Genomic DNA, 20,517 nt, shown 5'->3' with positions numbered 1-20,517 from the left:
TTCCTTCACGTTGATTTGACAGATCAACGTCTCTTTGGAATAAAATTAATGTCCAACAGAGGGAGCCGTCTGCACGGGGATCGGTCATGATAGCACTTGGACATGAAACAGCTTGGGATTTCCGCCTGCTGGATGCCTTTGCACCTCCACTGGAAAAGCCCACTTTTGCAACAAACGTCAAATACCGCATCTGCGTGCTCGCAGAGGACCGTATGCGAGCCTGACAGGCTGCGCGCTCAAACCACCACGGGAGCGGGCCCCTCCTTTGTGCACTCCGGAGGAGGTTTATTAAATGAAAAAAAAAATCACCCCACGACTCCACCCCCGACCCGGAAGTGCCCTGTCTGCTATAAAGAGGACAATTTTCGCCTTTTCCCTCGCTTACGGCCATACTACCCTGAGAACGCCCGATCTCGTCCGATCTCGGAAGCTAAGCAGGGTCGGGCCTGGTTAGTACTTGGATGGGAGACCGCCTGGGAATACCAGGTGCTGTAAGCTTTTGCACCCACCTCCAATTCACAACACGATTCACTGCTCTTTCCAAAAATTTTGGCATTCATTCGTCATTCAACTTTCACTTATCCTGTGGTTTGAAATCGTTTCCTTCACGTTGATTTGACAGATCAAAGTCTCTTTGGAATAAAATTAATGTCCAACAGAGGGAGCCGTCTGCACGTGGATCGATAATGATAGCACTTGGACATGAAGCAGCTTGGGATTTCCGCCTGCTGGATGCTTTTGCACCTCCACTGGAAAAGCCAACTTTTGCAACAGACATCAAGTACCGTATCTGCGTGCTCGCAGAGGACCGTATGCGAGCCTGACAGGCTGCGCGCTCAAACCACCACGGGAGCGGGCCCCTCCTTTGTGCACTCCGGAGGAGGTTTATTAAATGAAAAAAAAAAATCACCCCACTACTCCACCCCCGACCCGGAAGTGCCCTGTCTGCTATAAAGAGGACAATTTTCACGTTTTCCCTCGCTTACGGCCATACTACCCTGAGAACGCCCGATCTCGTCCGATCTCGGAAGCTAAGCAGGGTCGGGCCTGGTTAGTACTTGGATGGGAGACCGCCTGGGAATACCAGGTGCTGTAAGCTTTTGGACCCACCTCCAATTCTCAACACGATTCACTGCTCTTTCCAAAAATTTTGGCATTCATTCGTCATTCAACTTTCACTTATCCTGTGGTTTGAAATCGTTTCCTTCACGTTGATTTGACAGATCAACGTCTCTTTGGAATAAAATTAATGTCCAACAGAGGGAGCCGTCTGCACGGGGATCGGTCATGATAGCACTTGGACATGAAACAGCTTGGGATTTCCGCCTGCTGGATGCCTTTGCACCTCCACTGGAAAAGCCCACTTTTGCAACAAACGTCAAATACCGCATCTGCGTGCTCGCAGAGGACCGTATGCGAGCCTGACAGGCTGCGCGCTCAAACCACCACGGGAGCGGGCCCCTCCTTCGTGCTCTCGGGAGGAGGTCATTAAATGAAAAAAAAAATCACCCCACGACTCCATCCCCGACCCGCAAGTGCCCTGTCTGCTATAAAGGGGACAATTTTCACGTTTTCCCTCGCTTACGGCCATACTACCCTGAGAACGCCCGATCTCGTCCGATCTCGGAAGCTAAGCAGGGTCGGGCCTGGTTAGTACTTGGATGGGAGACCGCCTGGGAATACCAGGTGCTGTAAGCTTTTGCACCCACCTCCAATTCACAACACGATTCACTGCTCTTTCCAAAAATTTTGGCATTCATTCGTCATTCAACTTTCACTTATCCTGTGGTTTGAAATCGTTTCCTTCACGTTGATTTGACAGATCAACGTCTCTTTGGAATAAAATTAATGTCCAACAGAGGGAGCCGTCTGCACGTGGATCGGTAATGATAGCACTTGGACATGAAGCAGCTTGGGATTTCCGCCTGCTGGATGCTTTTGCACCTCCACTGGAAAAGCCAACTTTTGCAACAGACATCAAATACAGCCTCTGCGTGCTCGCAGAGGACCGTATGCGAGCCTGACAGGCTGCGCGCTCAAACCACCACGGGAGCGGGTCCCTCCTTTGTGCACTCCGGAGGAGGTTTATTAAATGAAAAAAAAATCACCCCACTACTCCACCCCCGACCCAGAAGTGCCCTGTCTGCTATAAAGGGGACAATTTTCACGTTTACCCTCGCTTACGGCCATACTACCCTGAGAGCACCCGATCTCGGAAGCTAAGCAGGGTCGGGCCTGGTTAGTACTTGGATGGGAGACCCCCTGGGAATACCAGGTGCTGTAAGCTTTTGCACCCACCTCCAATTCTCAACACGATTCACTGCTCTTTCCAAAAATTTTGGCATTCATTCGTCATTCAACTTTCACTTATCCTGTGGTTTGAAATCGTTTCCTTCACGTTGATTTGACAGATCAACGTCTCTTTGGAATAAAATTAATGTCCAACAGAGGGAGCCGTCTGCACGGGGATCGGTCATGATAGCACTTGGACTTGAAACAGCTTGGGATTTCCGCCTGCTGGATGCCTTTGCACCTCCACTGGAAAAGCCCACTTTTGCAACAAACGTCAAATACCGCATCTGCGTGCTCGCAGAGGACCGTATGCGAGCCTGACAGGCTGCGCGCTCAAACCACCACGGGAGCGGGCCCCTCCTTTGTGCACTCCGGAGGAGGTTTATTAAATGAAAAAAAAAATCACCCCACTACTCCACCCTCGACCCGGAAGTGCCCTGTCTGCTATAAAGAGGACAATTTTCACGTTTTCCCTCGCTTACGGCCATACTACCCTGAGAACGCCCGATCTCGTCCGATCTCGGAAGCTAAGCAGTGTCGGGCCTGGTTAGTACTTGGATGGGAGACCGCCTGGGAATACCAGGTGCTGTAAGCTTTTGCACCCACCTCCAATTCTCAACACGATTCACTGCTCTTTCCAAAAATTTTGGCATTCATTCGTCATTCAACTTTCACTTATCCTGTGGTTTGAAATCGTTTCCTTCACGTTGATTTGACAGATCAACGTCTCTTTGGAATAAAATTAATGTCCAACAGAGGGAGCCGTCTGCACGGGGATCGGTCATGATAGCACTTGGACATGAAACAGCTTGGGATTTCCGCCTGCTGGATGCCTTTGCACCTCCACTGGAAAAGCCCACTTTTGCAACAAACGTCAAATACCGCATCTGCGTGCTCGCAGAGGACCGTATGCGAGCCTGACAGGCTGCGCGCTCAAACCACCACGGGAGCGGGCCCCTCCTTTGTGCACTCCGGAGGAGGTTTATTAAATGAAAAAAAAAAATCACCCCACTACTCCACCCCCGACCCGGAAGTGCCCTGTCTGCTATAAAGAGGACAATTTTCGCGTTTTCCGTCGCTTACGGCCATACTACCCTGAGAACGCCCGATCTCGTCCGATCTCGGAAGCTAAGCAGGGTCGGGCCTGGTTAGTACTTGGATGGGAGACCGCCTGGGAATACCAGGTGCTGTAAGCTTTTGCACCCACCTCCAATTCTCAACACGATTCACTGCTCTTTCCAAAAATTTTGGCATTCATTCGTCATTCAACTTTCACTTATCCTGTGGTTTGAAATCGTTTCCTTCACGTTGATTTGACAGATCAACGTCTCTTTGGAATAAAATTAATGTCCAACAGAGGGAGCCGTCTGCACGTGGATCGATAATGATAGCACTTGGACATGAAGCAGCTTGGGATTTCCGCCTGCTGGATGCTTTTGCACCTCCACTGGAAAAGCCAACTTTTGCAACAGACATCAAGTACCGTATCTGCGTGCTCGCAGAGGACCGTATGCGAGCCTGACAGGCTGCGCGCTCAAACCACCACGGGAGCGGGCCCCTCCTTTGTGCACTCCGGAGGAGGTTTATTAAATGAAAAAAAAAAATCACCCCACTACTCCACCCCCGACCCGGAAGTGCCCTGTCTGCTATAAAGAGGACAATTTTCACGTTTTCCCTCGCTTACGGCCATACTACCCTGAGAACGCCCGATCTCGTCCGATCTCGGAAGCTAAGCAGGGTCGGGCCTGGTTAGTACTTGGATGGGAGACCGCCTGGGAATACCAGGTGCTGTAAGCTTTTGGACCCACCTCCAATTCTCAACACGATTCACTGCTCTTTCCAAAAATTTTGGCATTCATTCGTCATTCAACTTTCACTTATCCTGTGGTTTGAAATCGTTTCCTTCACGTTGATTTGACAGATCAACGTCACTTTGGAATAAAATTAATGTCCAACAGAGGGAGCCGTCTGCACGGGGATCGGTCATGATAGCACTTGGACATGAAACAGCTTGGGATTTCCGCCTGCTGGATGCCTTTGCACCTCCACTGGAAAAGCCCACTTTTGCAACAAACGTCAAATACCGCATCTGCGTGCTCGCAGAGGACCGTATGCGAGCCTGACAGGCTGCGCGCTCAAACCACCACGGGAGCGGGCCCCTCCTTCGTGCTCTCGGGAGGAGGTCATTAAATGAAAAAAAAAATCACCCCACGACTCCATCCCCGACCCGCAAGTGCCCTGTCTGCTATAAAGGGGACAATTTTCACGTTTTCCCTCGCTTACGGCCATACTACCCTGAGAACGCCCGATCTCGTCCGATCTCGGAAGCTAAGCAGGGTCGGGCCTGGTTAGTACTTGGATGGGAGACCGCCTGGGAATACCAGGTGCTGTAAGCTTTTGCACCCACCTCCAATTCACAACACGATTCACTGCTCTTTCCAAAAATTTTGGCATTCATTCGTCATTCAACTTTCACTTATCCTGTGGTTTGAAATCGTTTCCTTCACGTTGATTTGACAGATCAACGTCTCTTTGGAATAAAATTAATGTCCAACAGAGGGAGCCGTCTGCACGTGGATCGGTAATGATAGCACTTGGACATGAAGCAGCTTGGGATTTCCGCCTGCTGGATGCTTTTGCACCTCCACTGGAAAAGCCAACTTTTGCAACAGACATCAAATACAGCCTCTGCGTGCTCGCAGAGGACCGTATGCGAGCCTGACAGGCTGCGCGCTCAAACCACCACGGGAGCGGGTCCCTCCTTTGTGCACTCCGGAGGAGGTTTATTAAATGAAAAAAAAATCACCCCACTACTCCACCCCCGACCCAGAAGTGCCCTGTCTGCTATAAAGGGGACAATTTTCACGTTTACCCTCGCTTACGGCCATACTACCCTGAGAGCACCCGATCTCGGAAGCTAAGCAGGGTCGGGCCTGGTTAGTACTTGGATGGGAGACCCCCTGGGAATACCAGGTGCTGTAAGCTTTTGCACCCACCTCCAATTCTCAACACGATTCACTGCTCTTTCCAAAAATTTTGGCATTCATTCGTCATTCAACTTTCACTTATCCTGTGGTTTGAAATCGTTTCCTTCACGTTGATTTGACAGATCAACGTCTCTTTGGAATAAAATTAATGTCCAACAGAGGGAGCCGTCTGCACGGGGATCGGTCATGATAGCACTTGGACTTGAAACAGCTTGGGATTTCCGCCTGCTGGATGCCTTTGCACCTCCACTGGAAAAGCCCACTTTTGCAACAAACGTCAAATACCGCATCTGCGTGCTCGCAGAGGACCGTATGCGAGCCTGACAGGCTGCGCGCTCAAACCACCACGGGAGCGGGCCCCTCCTTTGTGCACTCCGGAGGAGGTTTATTAAATGAAAAAAAAAATCACCCCACTACTCCACCCTCGACCCGGAAGTGCCCTGTCTGCTATAAAGAGGACAATTTTCACGTTTTCCCTCGCTTACGGCCATACTACCCTGAGAACGCCCGATCTCGTCCGATCTCGGAAGCTAAGCAGTGTCGGGCCTGGTTAGTACTTGGATGGGAGACCGCCTGGGAATACCAGGTGCTGTAAGCTTTTGCACCCACCTCCAATTCTCAACACGATTCACTGCTCTTTCCAAAAATGTTGGCATTCATTCGTCATTCAACTTTCACTTATCCTGTGGTTTGAAATCGTTTCCTTCACGTTGATTTGACAGATCAACGTCTCTTTGGAATAAAATTAATGTCCAACAGAGGGAGCCGTCTGCACGGGGATCGGTCATGATAGCACTTGGACATGAAACAGCTTGGGATTTCCGCCTGCTGGATGCCTTTGCACCTCCACTGGAAAAGCCCACTTTTGCAACAAACGTCAAATACCGCATCTGCGTGCTCGCAGAGGACCGTATGCGAGCCTGACAGGCTGCGCGCTCAAACCACCACGGGAGCGGGCCCCTCCTTCGTGCTCTCGGGAGGAGGTCATTAAATGAAAAAAAAAAATCACCCCACGACTCCATCCCCGACCCGCAAGTGCCCTGTCTGCTATAAAGGGGACAATTTTCACGTTTTCCCTCGCTTACGGCCATACTACCCTGAGAACGCCCGATCTCGTCCGATCTCGGAAGCTAAGCAGGGTCGGGCCTGGTTAGTACTTGGATGGGAGACCGCCTGGGAATACCAGGTGCTGTAAGCTTTTGCACCCACCTCCAATTCACAACACGATTCACTGCTCTTTCCAAAAATTTTGGCATTCATTCGTCATTCAACTTTCACTTATCCTGTGGTTTGAAATCGTTTCCTTCACGTTGATTTGACAGATCAACGTCTCTTTGGAATAAAATTAATGTCCAACAGAGGGAGCCGTCTGCACGTGGATCGGTAATGATAGCACTTGGACATGAAGCAGCTTGGGATTTCCGCCTGCTGGATGCTTTTGCACCTCCACTGGAAAAGCCAACTTTTGCAACAGACATCAAATACAGCCTCTGCGTGCTCGCAGAGGACCGTATGCGAGCCTGACAGGCTGCGCGCTCAAACCACCACGGGAGCGGGTCCCTCCTTTGTGCACTCCGGAGGAGGTTTATTAAATGAAAAAAAAATCACCCCACGACTCCACCCCCGACCCAGAAGTGCCCTGTCTGCTATAAAGGGGACAATTTTCACGTTTACCCTCGCTTACGGCCATACTACCCTGAGAGCACCCGATCTCGGAAGCTAAGCAGGGTCGGGCCTGGTTAGTACTTGGATGGGAGACCCCCTGGGAATACCAGGTGCTGTAAGCTTTTGCACCCACCTCCAATTCTCAACACGATTCACTGCTCTTTCCAAAAATTTTGGCATTCATTCGTCATTCAACTTTCACTTATCCTGTGGTTTGAAATCGTTTCCTTCACGTTGATTTGACAGATCAACGTCTCTTTGGAATAAAATTAATGTCCAACAGAGGGAGCCGTCTGCACGGGGATCGGTCATGATAGCACTTGGACATGAAACAGCTTGGGATTTCCGCCTGCTGGATGCCTTTGCACCTCCACTGGAAAAGCCCACTTTTGCAACAAACGTCAAATACCGCATCTGCGTGCTCGCAGAGGACCGTATGCGAGCCTGACAGGCTGCGCGCTCAAACCACCACGGGAGCGGGCCCCTCCTTCGTGCTCTCGGGAGAAGGTCATTAAATGAAAAAAAAAAATCACCCCACTACTCCACCCCCGACCCGGAAGTGCCCTGTCTGCTATAAAAAGGACAATTTTCGCGTTTTCCCTCGCTTACGGCCATACTACCCTGAGAACGCCCGATCTCGTCCGATCTCGGAAGCTAAGCAGGGTCGGGCCTGGTTAGTACTTGGATGGGAGACCGCCTGGGAATACCAGGTGCTGTAAGCTTTTGCACCCACCTCCAATTCACAACACGATTCACTGCTCTTTCCAAAAATTTTGGCATTCATTCGTCATTCAACTTTCACTTATCCTGTGGTTTGAAATCGTTTCCTTCACGTTGATTTGACAGATCAACGTCTCTTTGGAATAAAATTAATGTCCAACAGAGGGAGCCGTCTGCACGGGGATCGGTCATGACAGCACTTGGACATGAAACAGCTTGGGATTTCCGCCTGCTGGATGCCTTTGCACCTCCACTGGAAAAGCCCACTTTTGCAACAAACGTCAAATACCGCATCTGCGTGCTCGCAGAGGACCGTATGCGAGCCTGACAGGCTGCGCGCTCAAACCACCACGGGAGCGGGCCCCTCCTTCGTGCTCTCGGGAGGAGGTCATTAAATGAAAAAAAAAATCACCCCACGACTCCATCCCCGACCCGCAAGTGCCCTGTCTGCTATAAAGGGGACAATTTTCACGTTTTCCCTCGCTTACGGCCATACTACCCTGAGAACGCCCGATCTCGTCCGATCTCGGAAGCTAAGCAGGGTCGGGCCTGGTTAGTACTTGGATGGGAGACCGCCTGGGAATACCAGGTGCTGTAAGCTTTTGCACCCACCTCCAATTCACAACACGATTCACTGCTCTTTCCAAAAATTTTGGCATTCATTCGTCATTCAACTTTCACTTATCCTGTGGTTTGAAATCGTTTCCTTCACGTTGATTTGACAGATCAACGTCTCTTTGGAATAAAATTAATGTCCAACAGAGGGAGCCGTCTGCACGTGGATCGGTAATGATAGCACTTGGACATGAAGCAGCTTGGGATTTCCGCCTGCTGGATGCTTTTGCACCTCCACTGGAAAAGCCAACTTTTGCAACAGACATCAAATACAGCCTCTGCGTGCTCGCAGAGGACCGTATGCGAGCCTGACAGGCTGCGCGCTCAAACCACCACGGGAGCGGGTCCCTCCTTTGTGCACTCCGGAGGAGGTTTATTAAATGAAAAAAAAATCACCCCACTACTCCACCCCCGACCCAGAAGTGCCCTGTCTGCTATAAAGGGGACAATTTTCACGTTTACCCTCGCTTACGGCCATACTACCCTGAGAGCACCCGATCTCGGAAGCTAAGCAGGGTCGGGCCTGGTTAGTACTTGGATGGGAGACCCCCTGGGAATACCAGGTGCTGTAAGCTTTTGCACCCACCTCCAATTCTCAACACGATTCACTGCTCTTTCCAAAAATTTTGGCATTCATTCGTCATTCAACTTTCACTTATCCTGTGGTTTGAAATCGTTTCCTTCACGTTGATTTGACAGATCAACGTCTCTTTGGAATAAAATTAATGTCCAACAGAGGGAGCCGTCTGCACGGGGATCGGTCATGATAGCACTTGGACTTGAAACAGCTTGGGATTTCCGCCTGCTGGATGCCTTTGCACCTCCACTGGAAAAGCCCACTTTTGCAACAAACGTCAAATACCGCATCTGCGTGCTCGCAGAGGACCGTATGCGAGCCTGACAGGCTGCGCGCTCAAACCACCACGGGAGCGGGCCCCTCCTTTGTGCACTCCGGAGGAGGTTTATTAAATGAAAAAAAAAATCACCCCACTACTCCACCCTCGACCCGGAAGTGCCCTGTCTGCTATAAAGAGGACAATTTTCACGTTTTCCCTCGCTTACGGCCATACTACCCTGAGAACGCCCGATCTCGTCCGATCTCGGAAGCTAAGCAGTGTCGGGCCTGGTTAGTACTTGGATGGGAGACCGCCTGGGAATACCAGGTGCTGTAAGCTTTTGCACCCACCTCCAATTCTCAACACGATTCACTGCTCTTTCCAAAAATTTTGGCATTCATTCGTCATTCAACTTTCACTTATCCTGTGGTTTGAAATCGTTTCCTTCACGTTGATTTGACAGATCAACGTCTCTTTGGAATAAAATTAATGTCCAACAGAGGGAGCCGTCTGCACGGGGATCGGTCATGATAGCACTTGGACATGAAACAGCTTGGGATTTCCGCCTGCTGGATGCCTTTGCACCTCCACTGGAAAAGCCCACTTTTGCAACAAACGTCAAATACCGCATCTGCGTGCTCGCAGAGGACCGTATGCAAGCCTGACAGGCTGCGCGCTCAAACCACCACGGGAGCGGGCCCCTCCTTCGTGCTCTCGGGAGGAGGTCATTAAATGAAAAAAAAAATCACCCCACGACTCCATCCCCGACCCGCAAGTGCCCTGTCTGCTATAAAGGGGACAATTTTCACGTTTTCCCTCGCTTACGGCCATACTACCCTGAGAACGCCCGATCTCGTCCGATCTCGGAAGCTAAGCAGGGTCGGGCCTGGTTAGTACTTGGATGGGAGACCGCCTGGGAATACCAGGTGCTGTAAGCTTTTGCACCCACCTCCAATTCACAACACGATTCACTGCTCTTTCCAAAAATTTTGGCATTCATTCGTCATTCAACTTTCACTTATCCTGTGGTTTGAAATCGTTTCCTTCACGTTGATTTGACAGATCAACGTCTCTTTGGAATAAAATTAATGTCCAACAGAGGGAGCCGTCTGCACGTGGATCGGTAATGATAGCACTTGGACATGAAGCAGCTTGGGATTTCCGCCTGCTGGATGCTTTTGCACCTCCACTGGAAAAGCCAACTTTTGCAACAGACATCAAATACAGCCTCTGCGTGCTCGCAGAGGACCGTATGCGAGCCTGACAGGCTGCGCGCTCAAACCACCACGGGAGCGGGTCCCTCCTTTGTGCACTCCGGAGGAGGTTTATTAAATGAAAAAAAAATCACCCCACTACTCCACCCCCGACCCAGAAGTGCCCTGTCTGCTATAAAGGGGACAATTTTCACGTTTACCCTCGCTTACGGCCATACTACCCTGAGAGCACCCGATCTCGGAAGCTAAGCAGGGTCGGGCCTGGTTAGTACTTGGATGGGAGACCCCCTGGGAATACCAGGTGCTGTAAGCTTTTGCACCCACCTCCAATTCTCAACACGATTCACTGCTCTTTCCAAAAATTTTGGCATTCATTCGTCATTCAACTTTCACTTATCCTGTGGTTTGAAATCGTTTCCTTCACGTTGATTTGACAGATCAACGTGTCTTTGGAATAAAATTAATGTCCAACAGAGGGAGCCGTCTGCACGGGGATCGGTCATGATAGCACTTGGACATGAAACAGCTTGGGATTTCCGCCTGCTGGATGCCTTTGCACCTCCACTGGAAAAGCCCACTTTTGCAACAAACGTCAAATACCGCATCTGCGTGCTCGCAGAGGACCGTATGCGAGCCTGACAGGCTGCGCGCTCAAACCACCACGGGAGCGGGCCCCTCCTTTGTGCACTCCGGAGGAGGTTTATTAAATGAAAAAAAAAATCACCCCACGACTCCACCCCCGACCCGGAAGTGCCCTGTCTGCTATAAAGAGGACAATTTTCGCGTTTTCCCTCGCTTACGGCCATACTACCCTGAGAACGCCCGATCTCGTCCGATCTCGGAAGCTAAGCAGGGTCGGGCCTGGTTAGTACTTGGATGGGAGACCGCCTGGGAATACCAGGTGCTGTAAGCTTTTGCACCCACCTCCAATTCACAACACGATTCACTGCTCTTTCCAAAAATTTTGGCATTCATTCGTCATTCAACTTTCACTTATCCTGTGGTTTGAAATCGTTTCCTTCACGTTGATTTGACAGATCAACGTCTCTTTGGAATAAAATTAATGTCCAACAGAGGGAGCCGTCTGCACGTGGATCGATAATGATAGCACTTGGACATGAAGCAGCTTGGGATTTCCGCCTGCTGGATGCTTTTGCACCTCCACTGGAAAAGCCAACTTTTGCAACAGACATCAAGTACCGTATCTGCGTGCTCGCAGAGGACCGTATGCGAGCCTGACAGGCTGCGCGCTCAAACCACCACGGGAGCGGGCCCCTCCTTTGTGCACTCCGGAGGAGGTTTATTAAATGAAAAAAAAAAATCACCCCACTACTCCACCCCCGACCCGGAAGTGCCCTGTCTGCTATAAAGAGGACAATTTTCACGTTTTCCCTCGCTTACGGCCATACTACCCTGAGAACGCCCGATCTCGTCCGATCTCGGAAGCTAAGCAGGGTCGGGCCTGGTTAGTACTTGGATGGGAGACCGCCTGGGAATACCAGGTGCTGTAAGCTTTTGGACCCACCTCCAATTCTCAACATGATTCACTGCTCTTTCCAAAAATTTTGGCATTCATTCGTCATTCAACTTTCACTTATCCTGTGGTTTGAAATCGTTTCCTTCACGTTGATTTGACAGATCAACGTCTCTTTGGAATAAAATTAATGTCCAACAGAGGGAGCCGTCTGCACGGGGATCGGTCATGATAGCACTTGGACATGAAACAGCTTGGGATTTCCGCCTGCTGGATGCCTTTGCACCTCCACTGGAAAAGCCAACTTTTGCAACAGACATCAAATACAGCCTCTGCGTGCTCGCAGAGGACCGTATGCGAGCCTGACAGGCTGCGCGCTCAAACCACCACGGGAGCGGGTCCCTCCTTTGTGCACTCCGGAGGAGGTTTATTAAATGAAAAAAAAATCACCCCACTACTCCACCCCCGACCCAGAAGTGCCCTGTCTGCTATAAAGGGGACAATTTTCACGTTTACCCTCGCTTACGGCCATACTACCCTGAGAGCACCCGATCTCGGAAGCTAAGCAGGGTCGGGCCTGGTTATTACTTGGATGGGAGACCCCCTGGGAATACCAGGTGCTGTAAGCTTTTGCACCCACCTCCAATTCTCAACACGATTCACTGCTCTTTCCAAAAATTTTGGCATTCATTCGTCATTCAACTTTCACTTATCCTGTGGTTTGAAATCGTTTCCTTCACGTTGATTTGACAGATCAACGTCTCTTTGGAATAAAATTAATGTCCAACAGAGGGAGCCGTCTGCACGTGGATCGGTAATGATAGCACTTGGACATGAAGCAGCTTGGGATTTCCGCCTGCTGGATGCTTTTGCACCTCCACTGGAAAAGCCAACTTTTGCAACAGACATCAAATACAGCCTCTGCGTGCTCGCAGAGGACCGTATGCGAGCCTGACAGGCTGCGCGCTCAAACCACCACGGGAGCGGGTCCCTCCTTTGTGCACTCCGGAGGAGGTTTATTAAATGAAAAAAAAATCACCCCACGACTCCACCCCCGACCCAGAAGTGCCCTGTCTGCTATAAAGGGGACAATTTTCACGTTTACCCTCGCTTACGGCCATACTACCCTGAGAGCACCCGATCTCGGAAGCTAAGCAGGGTCGGGCCTGGTTAGTACTTGGATGGGAGACCGCCTGGGAATACCAGGTGCTGTAAGCTTTTGCACCCACCTCCAATTCTCAACACGATTCACTGCTCTTTCCAAAAATTTTGGCATTCATTCGTCATTCAACTTTCACTTATCCTGTGGTTTGAAATCGTTTCCTTCACGTTGATTTGACAGATCAACGTCTCTTTGGAATAAAATTAATGTCCAACAGAGGGAGCCGTCTGCACGGGGATCGGTCATGATAGCACTTGGACATGAAACAGCTTGGGATTTCCGCCTGCTGGATGCCTTTGCACCTCCACTGGAAAAGCCCACTTTTGCAACAAACGTCAAATACCGTATCTGCGTGCTCGCAGAGGACCGTATGCGAGCCTGACAGGCTGCGCGCTCAAACCACCACGGGAGCGGGCCCCTCCTTTGTGCACTCCGGAGGAGGTTTATTAAATGAAAAAAAAAATCACCCCACTACTCCACCCCCGACCCGGAAGTGCCCTGTCTGCTATAAAGAGGACAATTTTCACGTTTTCCCTCGCTTACGGCCATACTACCCTGAGAACGCCCGATCTCGTCCGATCTCGGAAGCTAAGCAGGGTCGGGCCTGGTTAGTACTTGGATGGGAGACCGCCTGGGAATACCAGGTGCTGTAAGCTTTTGGACCCACCTCCAATTCTCAACATGATTCACTGCTCTTTCCAAAAATTTTGGCATTCATTCGTCATTCAACTTTCACTTATCCTGTGGTTTGAAATCGTTTCCTTCACGTTGATTTGACAGATCAACGTCTCTTTGGAATAAAATTAATGTCCAACAGAGGGAGCCGTCTGCACGGGGATCGGTCATGATAGCACTTGGACATGAAACAGCTTGGGATTTCCGCCTGCTGGATGCCTTTGCACCTCCACTGGAAAAGCCCACTTTTGCAACAAACGTCAAATACCGCATCTGCGTGCTCGCAGAGGACCGTATGCGAGCCTGACAGGCTGCGCGCTCAAACCACCACGGGAGCGGGTCCCTCCTTTGTGCACTCCGGAGGAGGTTTATTAAATGAAAAAAAAATCACCCCACTACTCCACCCCCGACCCAGAAGTGCCCTGTCTGCTATAAAGGGGACAATTTTCACGTTTACCCTCGCTTACGGCCATACTACCCTGAGAGCACCCGATCTCGGAAGCTAAGCAGGGTCGGGCCTGGTTAGTACTTGGATGGGAGACCCCCTGGGAATACCAGGTGCTGTAAGCTTTTGCACCCACCTCCAATTCTCAACACGATTCACTGCTCTTTCCAAAAATTTTGGCATTCATTCGTCATTCAACTTTCACTTATCCTGTGGTTTGAAATCGTTTCCTTCACGTTGATTTGACAGATCAACGTCTCTTTGGAATAAAATTAATGTCCAACAGAGGGAGCCGTCTGCACGGGGATCGGTCATGATAGCACTTGGACTTGAAACAGCTTGGGATTTCCGCCTGCTGGATGCCTTTGCACCTCCACTGGAAAAGCCCACTTTTGCAACAAACGTCAAATACCGCATCTGCGTGCTCGCAGAGGACCGTATGCGAGCCTGACAGGCTGCGCGCTCAAACCACCACGGGAGCGGGCCCCTCCTTTGTGCACTCCGGAGGAGGTTTATTAAATGAAAAAAAAAATCACCCCACTACTCCACCCTCGACCCGGAAGTGCCCTGTCTGCTATAAAGAGGACAATTTTCACGTTTTCCCTCGCTTACGGCCATACTACCCTGAGAACGCCCGATCTCGTCCGATCTCGGAAGCTAAGCAGTGTCGGGCCTGGTTAGTACTTGGATGGGAGACCGCCTGGGAATACCAGGTGCTGTAAGCTTTTGCACCCACCTCCAATTCTCAACACGATTCACTGCTCTTTCCAAAAATTTTGGCATTCATTCGTCATTCAACTTTCACTTATCCTGTGGTTTGAAATCGTTTCCTTCACGTTGATTTGACAGATCAACGTCTCTTTGGAATAAAATTAATGTCCAACAGAGGGAGCCGTCTGCACGGGGATCGGTCATGATAGCACTTGGACATGAAACAGCTTGGGATTTCCGCCTGCTGGATGCCTTTGCACCTCCACTGGAAAAGCCCACTTTTGCAACAAACGTCAAATACCGCATCTGCGTGCTCGCAGAGGACCGTATGCGAGCCTGACAGGCTGCGCGCTCAAACCACCACGGGAGCGGGCCCCTCCTTCGTGCTCTCGGGAGGAGGTCATTAAATGAAAAAAAAAATCACCCCACGACTCCATCCCCGACCCGCAAGTGCCCTGTCTGCTATAAAGGGGACAATTTTCACGTTTTCCCTCGCTTACGGCCATACTACCCTGAGAACGCCCGATCTCGTCCGATCTCGGAAGCTAAGCAGGGTCGGGCCTGGTTAGTACTTGGATGGGAGACCGCCTGGGAATACCAGGTGCTGTAAGCTTTTGCACCCACCTCCAATTCACAACACGATTCACTGCTCTTTCCAAAAATTTTGGCATTCATTCGTCATTCAACTTTCACTTATCCTGTGGTTTGAAATCGTTTCCTTCACGTTGATTTGACAGATCAACGTCTCTTTGGAATAAAATTAATGTCCAACAGAGGGAGCCGTCTGCACGTGGATCGGTAATGATAGCACTTGGACATGAAGCAGCTTGGGATTTCCGCCTGCTGGATGCTTTTGCACCTCCACTGGAAAAGCCAACTTTTGCAACAGACATCAAATACAGCCTCTGCGTGCTCGCAGAGGACCGTATGCGAGCCTGACAGGCTGCGCGCTCAAACCACCACGGGAGCGGGTCCCTCCTTTGTGCACTCCGGAGGAGGTTTATTAAATGAAAAAAAAATCACCCCACTACTCCACCCCCGACCCAGAAGTGCCCTGTCTGCTATAAAGGGGACAATTTTCACGTTTACCCTCGCTTACGGCCATACTACCCTGAGAGCACCCGATCTCGGAAGCTAAGCAGGGTCGGGCCTGGTTAGTACTTGGATGGGAGACCCCCTGGGAATACCAGGTGCTGTAAGCTTTTGCACCCACCTCCAATTCTCAACACGATTCACTGCTCTTTCCAAAAATTTTGGCATTCATTCGTCATTCAACTTTCACTTATCCTGTGGTTTGAAATCGTTTCCTTCACGTTGATTTGACAGATCAACGTCTCTTTGGAATAAAATTAATGTCCAACAGAGGGAGCCGTCTGCACGGGGATCGGTCATGATAGCACTTGGACATGAAACAGCTTGGGATTTCCGCCTGCTGGATGCCTTTGCACCTCCACTGGAAAAGCCCACTTTTGCAACAAACGTCAAATACCGCATCTGCGTGCTCGCAGAGGACCGTATGCGAGCCTGACAGGCTGCGCGCTCAAACCACCACGGGAGCGGGCCCCTCCTTTGTGCACTCCGGAGGAGGTTTATTAAATGAAAAAAAAAATCACCCCACGACTCCACCCCCGACCCGGAAGTGCCCTGTCTGCTATAAAGAGGACAATTTTCGCGTTTTCCCTCGCTTACGGCCATACTACCCTGAGAACGCCCGATCTCGTCCGATCTCGGAAGCTAAGCAGGGTCGGGCCTGGTTAGTACTTGGATGGGAGACCGCCTGGGAATACCAGGTGCTGTAAGCTTTTGCACCCACCTCCAATTCACAACACGATTCACTGCTCTTTCCAAAAATTTTGGCATTCATTCGTCATTCAACTTTCACTTATCCTGTGGTTTGAAATCGTTTCCTTCACGTTGATTTGACAGATCAACGTCTCTTTGGAATAAAATTAATGTCCAACAGAGGGAGCCGTCTGCACGTGGATCGATAATGATAGCACTTGGACATGAAGCAGCTTGGGATTTCCGCCTGCTGGATGCTTTTGCACCTCCACTGGAAAAGCCAACTTTTGCAACAGACATCAAGTACCGTATCTGCGTGCTCGCAGAGGACCGTATGCGAGCCTGACAGGCTGCGCGCTCAAACCACCACGGGAGCGGGCCCCTCCTTTGTGCACTCCGGAGGAGGTTTATTAAATGAAAAAAAAAAATCACCCCACTACTCCACCCCCGACCCGGAAGTGCCCTGTCTGCTATAAAGAGGACAATTTTCACGTTTTCCCTCGCTTACGGCCATACTACCCTGAGAACGCCCGATCTCGTCCGATCTCGGAAGCTAAGCAGGGTCGGGCCTGGTTAGTACTTGGATGGGAGACCGCCTGGGAATACCAGGTGCTGTAAGCTTTTGCACCCACCTCCAATTCACAACACGATTCACTGCTCTTTCCAAAAATTTTGGCATTCATTCGTCATTCAACTTTCACTTATGCTGTGGTTTGAAATCGTTTCCTTCACGTTGATTTGACAGATCAACGTCTCTTTGGAATAAAATTAATGTCCAACAGAGGGAGCCGTCTGCACGGGGATCGGTCATGATAGCACTTGGACATGAAACAGCTTGGGATTTCCGCCTGCTGGATGCCTTTGCACCTCCACTGGAAAAGCCAACTTTTGCAACAGACATCAAATACAGCCTCTGCGTGCTCGCAGAGGACCGTATGCGAGCCTGACAGGCTGCGCGCTCAAACCACCACGGGAGCGGGTCCCTCCTTTGTGCACTCCGGAGGAGGTTTATTAAATGAAAAAAAAATCACCCCACTACTCCACCCCCGACCCAGAAGTGCCCTGTCTGCTATAAAGGGGACAATTTTCACGTTTACCCTCGCTTACGGCCATACTACCCTGAGAGCACCCGATCTCGGAAGCTAAGCAGGGTCGGGCCTGGTTAGTACTTGGATGGGAGACCCCCTGGGAATACCAGGTGCTGTAAGCTTTTGCACCCACCTCCAATTCTCAACACGATTCACTGCTCTTTCCAAAAATTTTGGCATTCATTCGTCATTCAACTTTCACTTATCCTGTGGTTTGAAATCGTTTCCTTCACGTTGATTTGACAGATCAACGTCTCTTTGGAATAAAATTAATGTCCAACAGAGGGAGCTGTCTGCACGTGGATCGGTAATGATAGCACTTGGACATGAAGCAGCTTGGGATTTCCGCCTGCTGGATGCTTTTGCACCTCCACTGGAAAAGCCAACTTTTGCAACAGACATCAAATACAGCCTCTGCGTGCTCGCAGAGGACCGTATGCGAGCCTGACAGGCTGCGCGCTCAAACCACCACGGGAGCGGGTCCCTCCTTTGTGCACTCCGGAGGAGGTTTATTAAATGAAAAAAAAATCACCCCACTACTCCACCCCCGACCCAGAAGTGCCCTGTCTGCTATAAAGGGGACAATTTTCACGTTTACCCTCGCTTACGGCCATACTACCCTGAGAGCACCCGATCTCGGAAGCTAAGCAGGGTCGGGCCTGGTTAGTACTTGGATGGGAGACCGCCTGGGAATACCAGGTGCTGTAAGCTTTTGCACCCACCTCCAATTCTCAACACGATTCACTGCTCTTTCCAAAAATTTTGGCATTCATTCGTCATTCAACTTTCACTTATCCTGTGGTTTGAAATCGTTTCCTTCACGTTGATTTGACAGATCAACGTCTCTTTGGAATAAAATTAATGTCCAACAGAGGGAGCCGTCTGCACGGGGATCGGTCATGATAGCACTTGGACTTGAAACAGCTTGGGATTTCCGCCTGCTGGATGCCTTTGCACCTCCACTGGAAAAGCCCACTTTTGCAACAAACGTCAAATACCGCATCTGCGTGCTCGCAGAGGACCGTATGCGAGCCTGACAGGCTGCGCGCTCAAACCACCACGGGAGCGGGCCCCTCCTTTGTGCACTCCGGAGGAGGTTTATTAAATGAAAAAAAAAATCACCCCACTACTCCACCCTCGACCCGGAAGTGCCCTGTCTGCTATAAAGAGGACAATTTTCACGTTTTCCCTCGCTTACGGCCATACTACCCTGAGAACGCCCGATCTCGTCCGATCTCGGAAGCTAAGCAGTGTCGGGCCTGGTTAGTACTTGGATGGGAGACCGCCTGGGAATACCAGGTGCTGTAAGCTTTTGCACCCACCTCCAATTCTCAACACGATTCACTGCTCTTTCCAAAAATTTTGGCATTCATTCGTCATTCAACTTTCACTTATCCTGTGGTTTGAAATCGTTTCCTTCACGTTGATTTGACAGATCAACGTCTCTTTGGAATAAAATTAATGTCCAACAGAGGGAGCCGTCTGCACGGGGATCGGTCATGATAGCACTTGGACATGAAACAGCTTGGGATTTCCGCCTGCTGGATGCCTTTGCACCTCCACTGGAAAAGCCCACTTTTGCAACAAACGTCAAATACCGCATCTGCGTGCTCGCAGAGGACCGTATGCGAGCCTGACAGGCTGCGCGCTCAAACCACCACGGGAGCGGGCCCCTCCTTTGTGCACTCCGGAGGAGGTTTATTAAATGAAAAAAAAAATCACCCCACGACTCCACCCCCGACCCGGAAGTGCCCTGTCTGCTATAAAGAGGACAATTTTCGCGTTTTCCCTCGCTTACGGCCATACTACCCTGAGAACGCCCGATCTCGTCCGATCTCGGAAGCTAAGCAGGGTCGGGCCTGGTTAGTACTTGGATGGGAGACCGCCTGGGAATACCAGGTGCTGTAAGCTTTTGCACCCACCTCCAATTCACAACACGATTCACTGCTCTTTCCAAAAATTTTGGCATTCATTCGTCATTCAACTTTCACTTATCCTGTGGTTTGAAATCGTTTCCTTCACGTTGATTTGACAGATCAACGTCTCTTTGGAATAAAATTAATGTCCAACAGAGGGAGCCGTCTGCACGTGGATCGGTAATGATAGCACTTGGACATGAAGCAGCTTGGGATTTCCGCCTGCTGGATGCTTTTGCACCTCCACTGGAAAAGCCAACTTTTGCAACAGACATCAAATACAGCCTCTGCGTGCTCGCAGAGGACCGTATGCGAGCCTGACAGGCTGCGCGCTCAAACCACCACGGGAGCGGGTCCCTCCTTTGTGCACTCCGGAGGAGGTTTATTAAATGAAAAAAAAATCACCCCACTACTCCACCCCCGACCCAGAAGTGCCCTGTCTGCTATAAAGGGGACAATTTTCACGTTTACCCTCGCTTACGGCCATACTACCCTGAGAGCACCCGATCTCGGAAGCTAAGCAGGGTCGGGCCTGGTTAGTACTTGGATGGGAGACCCCCTGGGAATACCAGGTGCTGTAAGCTTTTGCACCCACCTCCAATTCTCAACACGATTCACTGCTCTTTCCAAAAATTTTGGCATTCATTCGTCATTCAACTTTCACTTATCCTGTGGTTTGAAATCGTTTCCTTCACGTTGATTTGACAGATCAACGTCTCTTTGGAATAAAATTAATGTCCAACAGAGGGAGCCGTCTGCACGGGGATCGGTCATGATAGCACTTGGACATGAAACAGCTTGGGATTTCCGCCTGCTGGATGCCTTTGCACCTCCACTGGAAAAGCCCACTTTTGCAACAAACGTCAAATACCGCATCTGCGTGCTCGCAGAGGACCGTATGCGAGCCTGACAGGCTGCGCGCTCAAACCACCACG

At 50.5% G+C, this 20,517-nt stretch overlaps 22 non-coding genes and 12 pseudogenes across 22 annotated transcripts; all 34 read left to right on the top strand.

Moving 5' to 3' along the window:
* The first annotated feature begins 379 nt into the window (after nt 1–379).
* LOC127588912 (5S ribosomal RNA) lies at nt 380–498 on the top strand. Its single transcript, XR_007959229.1, has one exon. It is a non-coding gene; the product is annotated as a 5S ribosomal RNA (ribosomal RNA).
* Nucleotides 499–980: 482 nt separating this feature from the next.
* Nucleotides 981–1,099, top strand: LOC127588910 (5S ribosomal RNA). Its single transcript, XR_007959228.1, has one exon. It is a non-coding gene; the product is annotated as a 5S ribosomal RNA (ribosomal RNA).
* Nucleotides 1,100–1,579: 480 nt separating this feature from the next.
* LOC127588906 (5S ribosomal RNA) lies at nt 1,580–1,698 on the top strand. The gene has a single exon (XR_007959227.1). It is a non-coding gene; the product is annotated as a 5S ribosomal RNA (ribosomal RNA).
* A 480-nt stretch (nt 1,699–2,178) lies between these two features.
* On the top strand, nt 2,179–2,287 carry LOC127616660 (uncharacterized; annotated as a pseudogene).
* A 481-nt stretch (nt 2,288–2,768) lies between these two features.
* LOC127614384 (5S ribosomal RNA) lies at nt 2,769–2,887 on the top strand. Its single transcript, XR_007966492.1, has one exon. It is a non-coding gene; the product is annotated as a 5S ribosomal RNA (ribosomal RNA).
* Nucleotides 2,888–3,369: 482 nt separating this feature from the next.
* LOC127588902 (5S ribosomal RNA) lies at nt 3,370–3,488 on the top strand. Its single transcript, XR_007959226.1, has one exon. It is a non-coding gene; the product is annotated as a 5S ribosomal RNA (ribosomal RNA).
* A 482-nt stretch (nt 3,489–3,970) lies between these two features.
* On the top strand, nt 3,971–4,089 carry LOC127588899 (5S ribosomal RNA). Its single transcript, XR_007959225.1, has one exon. It is a non-coding gene; the product is annotated as a 5S ribosomal RNA (ribosomal RNA).
* Nucleotides 4,090–4,569: 480 nt separating this feature from the next.
* LOC127588898 (5S ribosomal RNA) lies at nt 4,570–4,688 on the top strand. The gene has a single exon (XR_007959224.1). It is a non-coding gene; the product is annotated as a 5S ribosomal RNA (ribosomal RNA).
* A 480-nt stretch (nt 4,689–5,168) lies between these two features.
* LOC127616657 (uncharacterized) lies at nt 5,169–5,277 on the top strand (annotated as a pseudogene).
* A 481-nt stretch (nt 5,278–5,758) lies between these two features.
* LOC127614378 (5S ribosomal RNA) lies at nt 5,759–5,877 on the top strand. The gene has a single exon (XR_007966491.1). It is a non-coding gene; the product is annotated as a 5S ribosomal RNA (ribosomal RNA).
* A 481-nt stretch (nt 5,878–6,358) lies between these two features.
* On the top strand, nt 6,359–6,477 carry LOC127588897 (5S ribosomal RNA). Its single transcript, XR_007959223.1, has one exon. It is a non-coding gene; the product is annotated as a 5S ribosomal RNA (ribosomal RNA).
* Nucleotides 6,478–6,957: 480 nt separating this feature from the next.
* LOC127616655 (uncharacterized) lies at nt 6,958–7,066 on the top strand (annotated as a pseudogene).
* Nucleotides 7,067–7,547: 481 nt separating this feature from the next.
* LOC127588894 (5S ribosomal RNA) lies at nt 7,548–7,666 on the top strand. Its single transcript, XR_007959222.1, has one exon. It is a non-coding gene; the product is annotated as a 5S ribosomal RNA (ribosomal RNA).
* Nucleotides 7,667–8,146: 480 nt separating this feature from the next.
* LOC127588887 (5S ribosomal RNA) lies at nt 8,147–8,265 on the top strand. Its single transcript, XR_007959221.1, has one exon. It is a non-coding gene; the product is annotated as a 5S ribosomal RNA (ribosomal RNA).
* A 480-nt stretch (nt 8,266–8,745) lies between these two features.
* Nucleotides 8,746–8,854, top strand: LOC127616651 (uncharacterized; annotated as a pseudogene).
* Nucleotides 8,855–9,335: 481 nt separating this feature from the next.
* On the top strand, nt 9,336–9,454 carry LOC127614374 (5S ribosomal RNA). The gene has a single exon (XR_007966489.1). It is a non-coding gene; the product is annotated as a 5S ribosomal RNA (ribosomal RNA).
* A 480-nt stretch (nt 9,455–9,934) lies between these two features.
* LOC127588877 (5S ribosomal RNA) lies at nt 9,935–10,053 on the top strand. The gene has a single exon (XR_007959217.1). It is a non-coding gene; the product is annotated as a 5S ribosomal RNA (ribosomal RNA).
* A 480-nt stretch (nt 10,054–10,533) lies between these two features.
* Nucleotides 10,534–10,642, top strand: LOC127616648 (uncharacterized; annotated as a pseudogene).
* Nucleotides 10,643–11,123: 481 nt separating this feature from the next.
* LOC127588872 (5S ribosomal RNA) lies at nt 11,124–11,242 on the top strand. The gene has a single exon (XR_007959215.1). It is a non-coding gene; the product is annotated as a 5S ribosomal RNA (ribosomal RNA).
* Nucleotides 11,243–11,724: 482 nt separating this feature from the next.
* Nucleotides 11,725–11,843, top strand: LOC127588865 (5S ribosomal RNA). The gene has a single exon (XR_007959214.1). It is a non-coding gene; the product is annotated as a 5S ribosomal RNA (ribosomal RNA).
* A 480-nt stretch (nt 11,844–12,323) lies between these two features.
* LOC127616781 (uncharacterized) lies at nt 12,324–12,432 on the top strand (annotated as a pseudogene).
* A 480-nt stretch (nt 12,433–12,912) lies between these two features.
* Nucleotides 12,913–13,021, top strand: LOC127616273 (uncharacterized; annotated as a pseudogene).
* A 481-nt stretch (nt 13,022–13,502) lies between these two features.
* Nucleotides 13,503–13,621, top strand: LOC127588863 (5S ribosomal RNA). The gene has a single exon (XR_007959213.1). It is a non-coding gene; the product is annotated as a 5S ribosomal RNA (ribosomal RNA).
* A 480-nt stretch (nt 13,622–14,101) lies between these two features.
* On the top strand, nt 14,102–14,210 carry LOC127616647 (uncharacterized; annotated as a pseudogene).
* Nucleotides 14,211–14,691: 481 nt separating this feature from the next.
* Nucleotides 14,692–14,810, top strand: LOC127614372 (5S ribosomal RNA). The gene has a single exon (XR_007966488.1). It is a non-coding gene; the product is annotated as a 5S ribosomal RNA (ribosomal RNA).
* A 480-nt stretch (nt 14,811–15,290) lies between these two features.
* Nucleotides 15,291–15,409, top strand: LOC127588862 (5S ribosomal RNA). Its single transcript, XR_007959212.1, has one exon. It is a non-coding gene; the product is annotated as a 5S ribosomal RNA (ribosomal RNA).
* Nucleotides 15,410–15,889: 480 nt separating this feature from the next.
* LOC127616636 (uncharacterized) lies at nt 15,890–15,998 on the top strand (annotated as a pseudogene).
* A 481-nt stretch (nt 15,999–16,479) lies between these two features.
* On the top strand, nt 16,480–16,598 carry LOC127588860 (5S ribosomal RNA). The gene has a single exon (XR_007959210.1). It is a non-coding gene; the product is annotated as a 5S ribosomal RNA (ribosomal RNA).
* Nucleotides 16,599–17,080: 482 nt separating this feature from the next.
* Nucleotides 17,081–17,199, top strand: LOC127588859 (5S ribosomal RNA). The gene has a single exon (XR_007959209.1). It is a non-coding gene; the product is annotated as a 5S ribosomal RNA (ribosomal RNA).
* Nucleotides 17,200–17,679: 480 nt separating this feature from the next.
* On the top strand, nt 17,680–17,788 carry LOC127616629 (uncharacterized; annotated as a pseudogene).
* Nucleotides 17,789–18,268: 480 nt separating this feature from the next.
* LOC127616269 (uncharacterized) lies at nt 18,269–18,377 on the top strand (annotated as a pseudogene).
* Nucleotides 18,378–18,858: 481 nt separating this feature from the next.
* LOC127614367 (5S ribosomal RNA) lies at nt 18,859–18,977 on the top strand. The gene has a single exon (XR_007966487.1). It is a non-coding gene; the product is annotated as a 5S ribosomal RNA (ribosomal RNA).
* Nucleotides 18,978–19,458: 481 nt separating this feature from the next.
* Nucleotides 19,459–19,577, top strand: LOC127588857 (5S ribosomal RNA). Its single transcript, XR_007959208.1, has one exon. It is a non-coding gene; the product is annotated as a 5S ribosomal RNA (ribosomal RNA).
* A 480-nt stretch (nt 19,578–20,057) lies between these two features.
* Nucleotides 20,058–20,166, top strand: LOC127616624 (uncharacterized; annotated as a pseudogene).
* The last annotated feature ends 351 nt before the right edge of the window (nt 20,167–20,517 follow it).

Source organism: Hippocampus zosterae, chromosome 1, assembly GCF_025434085.1.
Source record: "Hippocampus zosterae strain Florida chromosome 1, ASM2543408v3, whole genome shotgun sequence".
Classification (NCBI taxonomy): domain Eukaryota; kingdom Metazoa; phylum Chordata; class Actinopteri; order Syngnathiformes; family Syngnathidae; genus Hippocampus; species Hippocampus zosterae.
This window is presented reverse-complemented; position numbering and strand designations above follow the sequence as displayed.